This window comes from Apus apus, chromosome 4 (genome assembly GCF_020740795.1).
Source record: "Apus apus isolate bApuApu2 chromosome 4, bApuApu2.pri.cur, whole genome shotgun sequence".
NCBI classification, from domain to species: Eukaryota; Metazoa; Chordata; class Aves; order Apodiformes; family Apodidae; genus Apus; species Apus apus.
Window position 1 is genome coordinate 66553440 of NC_067285.1, and position 7784 is coordinate 66561223.

The window sequence follows — 7784 nt, forward strand, 5'->3', positions numbered from 1 at the left end:
ATGATCTTTATTCCTTTAAATATTTAAAATACCAGGAATAAATTGATGGTTTATGGCTTTTCCCTCTTCCCGTATCTTTGGGAAGTGTGAGAAACATTTGTCACGCCAATGAGCAGGCCCACACAGATCCTTCAGCGAAGCACAGTTTATTTACGTCCTTGCAAGAATGGGTGACCTAAGCAAGTAGGCACACATATAGCAAGGTGAATAAGTGTTTATATTCCCTATTCCCGATGCAAAATTCCCTCCCCTGTTTCCCCACTGGCTGAGTACTCCAGGGTTTACAGCCTATTCGATGCTTCAAATTATCCTATAAATTTCCCGCCCCTGTTTACACATTCCGTTCTAGCAGTTTACTTTTTACCTTTTAAGGTAAAATTTTGACCTTTCTTGCCCCCTTGGCTGTCTTCCCAATTAACAATCTACTGGTGTCATCCTGCCCTGAGGAGCAACATAGAAGTAGCTTTGTTCGGCCTTATCTTGGGCCATAAATCCTTCTCCATGTTCAGATCCCCCAGATGGAGCCCAATTAAGTCCCTCAGTTTCTTGGGCCATAAACCACTCTTGGTATAATTGGAATATGCAGATATCTCACTTACCTCAAACAAACTATTATATTCCTAACACTAAAGTATATATATTTATGTGCTCAAACAAACCATATATTCCTAACACTAGAATATATATATATGTGAACCAAACCAACACTACATTTCTAACACTAGAATGCAAAATCAACACTACATTTCATTTCTAACAGAAGTATCAGTTTCTCAGGCTAAGGACAAGATACAGGATGTATCATTCCTGTAGTAGTGATCATTCCTCACATTCAGCTTTATTCCAACTGCTAGAAACCTGGCTTGACCCTAGCTAAATTAAAAGGAGGAACTAAACCAAGCAGGAGTTTTAATAAAAGTAACCTTGCATCAGGTGCACAAATTTTCTGGAACGGCTAAAGTTTGCTTACAGAGTCATGGAATTTGGCAAAGCAGTGGCATGCTTTGATGGGGTCACCGAAGGTGTAAAGTAACTGCTAGACATTGCATTTCATTATCTCTTAGATTGATAGGGGATTTGCTTGCTTGGAAAGAATTTTTAGAATGATTGGCATACACAATTTGTGTAAGCTAATGATGTCGGGATTTTATATACAATTCTATTTATATACAAACTGGGGGTAGTTTTGCTGCTTGATCTAAGCTCGTGCGTAGGCAGGGGTTGCGAGTCCCCATTTGCTGCTTGCATATTCATTTGGACACCTCCCCATAGTGAACAAAAAATGATCCCACAGCAGAAGGACAGCATTTTACTCCCACTGCTGGCAGCCACAGCCAATAATGAAATTGCTGTACTGAGAGATGGCATTGGCCAGCAAGGAACCAAACAAGATTTTTTAGCAGTCTTTATCTAATGGATGCAGAAGACATTGTGTACCCATATTCTAATAATAGCCTATCGAGTAATGAAAGGGATTTAATGGAAAGGTGGCTGCTTTAAAAAAAAAAAAAAAAAGCATCTCCTGGGCACTCAGTTTACTCTTTATCTCTTTGCTTGCCCTCATCTTTCAGTAAAAGCAAAAAAAAATTTTTTTAATTTTAAGATTTTGGGGGAACTGGCTGGAGTTACACTGCTGACATTTGGTTATGAGCCCTTCTTCCAAGGGACAAAGGTCTCTTCCCAAGGTCTCACCACCAGCCCCAGGGTCTCCTGGGGTGGAGAAACTGAAAAAGGGATTGATCTAAGCTCTCCTTTTTCATGTAAGTGACTTTAGAAGTCACTAACTGCTTTCTTCTTTCTGCAAATGAGTAAAGCTACACCTAAAGGACCAGAAACAAAGGAACAACAGCAAAGGGCTGAGCACAAACTCATCCTACTTTAAAAGCAGGAATTGCTTACTAGAAAAAATGTGAGAAAGGAGGAGGAGAATTCCATCGGGTTTTAGCTGTTTTCTGTTTTTGTTTTTGAATGATAAAGGAAGTAGTCTCACAAGGAAAAGGGAAACGGGCTGAAGATGAGGAAGCCAATGAGAAACAGAGAAACAAATCCTCTTTACCTGTGTGCTGGATGTGGCAGTGGAGAAGACATAATGAGATTTTTAGTAAATTGGTTGGAATCACTCCACTGTCTTTTGCTCTTCAGCTGGAACACCTAAGTGAGGGGCAGCCTTGTCATCTCTGTAGATAGAAAGTTCAGAGCAGTAGAAAAGGTTGTTCCACCTTGATATAAAGGAGAAAAAAGAGCTGAGATAATGCATAATGTAGGTTTGCAAGAGGTTTTGTGCGTCTCTTGTTTTAACATTGATTTGTAAGGTACATTGGATTATCTCAAGAGCTGAATCAGAGATAAATGTATGGACAAAGAACTGAAAAAAATGACCAGCTCTACAACAGAGGACAAAATGTAAACAGTGAAGCAGAGTTTTTTGCAACCCTGCTTCTCCAGGAGCACTGAACTTCTCCCAAAATTAACTTGGTGTTTCTCTGCAGCCGTCCTGAGGACTACATTGCCCACCTTCTCTCTGGCTTTGAGAAGCACAGCAAGCCCTCAGCAGCATGTGTGGCTGGGAGACACCACTTAGCATCATTCAGGCTGGGGAAGAGAAGCAGCCTATGGAGAAAAAACTCATCCTTCATCAGATGAAGAGGAAAAACTGCTGCTTAGAAACCTTTTGAGTTAGAAAGTAGCTACAGGTACTGGATGGTGTCTGCAGAGAGTGATGCAGGATCACATCAGCTGTTCTACTTGGTTGTCCTTTTCCTAACAGGGCCAGCCCAAAACCTGCTTCTCCATTTAAGCATAACAGGAAAATGTTTTGATATTTGAAGCTCTCTAAGCTTTATTCTGCCAATTTCTATTTACAGCAGCATTCTCTCCCACAGATGCTGCCATCCCCTCTGCTTGCAGCTAATTCCTCATTTGCTGCAGTCTCCTGAATAGCTTCTTTTTCATGGGTTAAGATTATTCTTATTGTCTAATCCAGGGTTTGCACCAGTCACCCAAGGGGACCTGGACTAGATCCTACATTTGCTATTCAGACTCTGTGAAGAGAGTCTGCTTTAGTTTTATAGATGGTAGATTAGATTTTATCCTAAATATAGATGTTAGTTTTATAGATGTTACTGCTTGAGCCACACTCTTTTTATAGAGGGGGTCTGGGATATTGCCAAGTCTGGTAAGGAAGGCAAAAATGGTTTTCTTCTGTCCTGGAGTGCACACTCTCTTGTGAAATGTGATGTAGAGTTTTTTAATCTAAATGATGGCTAGACTGCCTGGGTGCCAGGATTTGGAAGTCTCTAGTGCCACTACAGCTGACACTTGCAAGAACTTAATTGAGGGATTTGGAGCATCTGTGATTATTTTATCCCTAAACACAAACAGATGAAACTTATTCCTAACAACTCAGAGAAGGGTTCTCAAAAAAAAAATAAATACTAGCTACCTAGAGTGTACTGAAAATACTCCCATATTTAGTATTAATAATACACATACATGTCTAGGAAAAGAAAAGGAAAACAAATAAAATTACTTTTCTCTTTTTTTGGAGTTTGTTTCTTTCTGGCTGCCACCTCTGGCCAATGGGGAGAGGAAAAGAGAAAGGATCATTACCTAGAACAAAAAATGTGACCTCCTCCTCATGATCAAAAAGAGCCCCTTTTCAGCTCTGGGGTTTGGAGGACTGAGTAGGGGACAGTGAAATCAGAAGAGAGGCAAAAATAAGGTGTTTTTTTTTTCCCATCTGAGGAATTTTAATTTTTCGGGGCAGCTTCAACTACTTGCAACTGTCTCACTCTCCTTGTAAATTTTTTTTTTTTGGTCAGTTTTTAGCGAGTTTCCTGTCTTCTCTGGGGGCACAGGATTCCTCTTGGACTGGGAGGCTGAGCTGTGCAGGTGCACTGTTGTTCACATCTCAAGGACAGAAAACAGCCCCTTTAAACAACAAGGTAATTGCCATTTTTAGGAACACAATATTCCAACAGGGAGAGACTCATACAGAGAGGAGAGAGAGCAAGAGAGAAGAGGAAAAAAATCCTCAGTAAGATCTAACTGACAACTAAAAAGCAAGTAGAGGAAAAATTCTATTTCACTTGGTATTTTAATAATGTTTTCATTCTTCATAAAAGGAGGCTTTAAAAATAGCCTTCTATGCACTTAAATATTTAAACTAATCCTGACATGACTTTTACTGGACAACCTGAACTCTTGGCTAGACTTGTCTGGGACAGGGATTTCAAAGACTCTCCCTGGCCTTCTATAAAAAAATGCATCATGGTCTTGGACAAATACTCTATCAACAGTACTGTTGTGGGTTCTGAAATGCAGATGCTACTGCTGGAATAAGAAACCTCACTGATGACACCTAGTGTTTTCCTAAATCACGGATGAGATTTAGGAATTAGGAGTGCCCTAGATTTAGGGCACTCAAGAGGCCTCTCATCCCACAGGAAATGAAGCTGCAGTTTATGCCCAAGGGTTTGCTTTTCCACGACTACATCCATGAAGAATATCTACCAAAACCACTTTTCTGCCATCATGTTAGCAGGGAAAGAGACCAAACCAAACCTCAAAGAACTAACATCTATGGAGAAACACAAAACCCCACCAATTACAGGCTTTGCTACTTTCCCAGCACCCTGGCAACCTTTTCTCCTAGGGGATGTTTTTGCAAGGATGTTTACTTCCATAAAAAGCAAAGCACAGCCTTAGATACAGTATTTCATACAACTTTCAAGCTGACTACATTTGCTGCAAACACATCTGCAAGATGTGGTGCAAGGATTGGTTTCTACTGACCTACAGTAGAAGAAACCGACTTCTGACTGTGGATGTATAGTGAGCCAAGGAACAGAAACTTCTTTCTTTACTACTTAGAAGAAGCAGCTGCAATGAATGTAGCAGCAACCACTTTTTGCAGCAGGTATACAACCGTGTTTTCTGACAGGGCGAATTTGACAGCTTTACAACAGCATAGGAGAAAAAATTTGGAGTCAGATTTTTCAGCTGGTGTGAAGCACTCAACATCAATACAAAGTTCAAAATGGCAGCTAGGAAAAAGCCAGATTGGCTGCAAGCCCATTGTACAGGAGTCCTAGTTAGGGCCAAGTAGAAGGTTTTGCTGGTTGTGAGGAGTACAGTGTAAAGGTCACGCATCTTTGTTTCCAACTCTACACTTTGAGCAGGCGGAAAACGAGCCAAAGTGACTGAGAGGATCATGAAAGAATTAAAGAATGAATGAATTTTCCCAAATCTCTTAATCCTCAGACACCACCCCAAACAAATAGGACCAGTCACATGCATTACAAAAGGCTGCTACCCAGTCTGATTTCTGCAGTTACAGACTGTGAATAAACCTTCACTAGCATTTAAAAAGACAAACCAACAAAAACCAAAACAACCTAACCCCAACATATTTTTTAAAACACAAGAGCACCGAGACTAGCTGAAAAGGGGAGAGAGGAAACTTGTCTTTGCCTTGCAGAGTTGCACATAGCATCCTGTAAAATTCAACCCAGGTCTGTAGATCTTGAAGGCAAACAAAGAAACATCCAGAGTTCACATGCAGGAATGCAGATGCTGAGACTAAATCAGCAGAGACATTTCAATAGAGGCATCAGGCTGGCAGAGCAACATATTGGCACAGCTTCTGTTTAATAAATGAATCCTCAGGGCAGTGTATTTCTGGGAAAGCTTTTGGTCATTTCTCTCACCACTTTCCTCCACCCCAAGTGAAGCAGTGACTATTTACAGCCTGACTGTGTTAGGGGATTGACAGTCCTGCATGGTTCTACTAGGAAGAGAGACTCCATGAATGATAACTTCATGGCTTTCTATTTATTGCAACTCAGTTTCAAGACCAAGCGAACTGAAAAACAAAACCAAAAACTGAGTAACTCAGCCAGATCAGGTTCTTTCTTGTTCAGTGGCAATTAACAACCCATGAGTCAAACTGTCTTTTTTTCATAGCTGAGCAAACCAAAACTGAAAGGTTCAGTGCAGCTTTTCTACTTTTGCCATTTTTAATAAATAAATGCCTCCTTCCAGAGCTCCTTTCCCTGCAGTATTCAGGTGCCCTAGAGCTCTTCTCTAAAGAGGAGAGGCTCCGATGTCTCCCCTTCCAGACAAGAGAGGAGGGAGAAGGGGATGCTCTACCTAGTCATTTATTTTTTATTGTAGAGAAAAATGAACTTCAGGCACAATTTTAGTTAATGCACCTCTACTGTTTTTTGTTTTGTTTTTTAAGCTCTCCTTTCCCATTAATACTTTTCTGTATACTTGAAATGCCAGCTCTTCATTTACCTTAGTCTTACTCTGGTAGCTATATATGGAAACAAATCAATAACTCTGTCAAAGTAGGTGGAACCAAGCCATTAGAAAGAAAAAACAGTCCAATTTTTTCCCTATTAATCTGGTGCATGTGTTCTCCGTTTTCTTTTCCATTAGGCAAATAGCCATTGAGTATTCAATGCTGTATATAATATATTACAAAAACTTAACCAGGCAGCTTAGTTCAGCTCCTTGAATAATACAAGGCCATGAGCATTTTAAGATGGTCTGTATATTTGCTCTTGACCAAGCTGTAAAGGGGCTGAGATTTCATGGCTCAGAGCTGGCCAGATAACTTTTTTTTTCCTTTTATTCCATTTTTGCATTAAAAAAAAAAAATGAATGCTGGAAACTCTGAAGAGATTTTTCAGCTTTGTTTTCCATCAAAGCAGAAAAGGTTGGATTTTCTGTTTAGTTTTATCCTCCTGCTCACCCCTTCACTCTGCTACATGGCCAAGGGATCCTTTTCCATCAGATCACTTTGTTATGCTGCAGCTTTTAAAAATTTGGCTATGTTTTGCAAAGTGTTGAGAAGAGCAACAGGAAAAAAAATAAAAAGGAAAAACTGCCAAGCCATAGATGCAATTTATTTTGTCACCTTCAGTGAGGAAGCACAGAACCAAGGAAGAACACTTTTAAGATGTAAATACTTCTCTCAAGAGTGTTTCATGAGAACTGGGAAGCAAACAATCTATGTAAAGGAAAGCTTTAACATGTTTAAGGAATCTTAGCTCTACTTTCTCACAGGAAGCTGAACTCAAACTTTGACCTGCAGTTCCTCCATCTCTCAGCTCTAGGTAACAGATGGGAACCTGAGACACTCTTAGAGCAATGTTTCCATTTTTGCCAGTTAAAAATGAAAAATGAGGGGGCTGTGATAATCCCCAAGGAGACATTGCTTCTCTTTGGGCAATATGCTTGAAAAATAGCTTATATATAAATAAACAAATAAATAAAAGATTCATCCTGGAAGAGCACAGCACAGAACCAGTAATTTGATTTCAGCTGTCCTTGTTTGTCTTCACTTTTTATTTAGGGTGCATGTTACTTCTTGTGCAGGTCAGAGTACGTGAACCTAGGAATAGAGTGACAAGCACCACTTTAAAAATGTCTTCTTTTAGAAGATTTCCTCTTCTTCAGTTAATACACTACTCTGTTCTTGATAAGCTCCCTTGTCTCTCTGAACACAACTGATGAGCTGTAGTCTCTCCCAGAAAAGACTCTGAAAGCAGTTAGTGGAAAAACTATCTACACCTACTGGTTTGATAGCAACTCCTGCTGCTGTCTCATCCATTATCTTTTAGCAGCACAATGAGTAGCCATGAATACTCATCAGGCTGGGATTTTTTTACAGCACTGAAGAATTCACTCTTGCTATACACAAATACAGTGGCAGATTATCCTTCACCTTTTTATAGATTTTATCTATCTCTTTCATCTGCTCTTTGTCTCCTCAATGC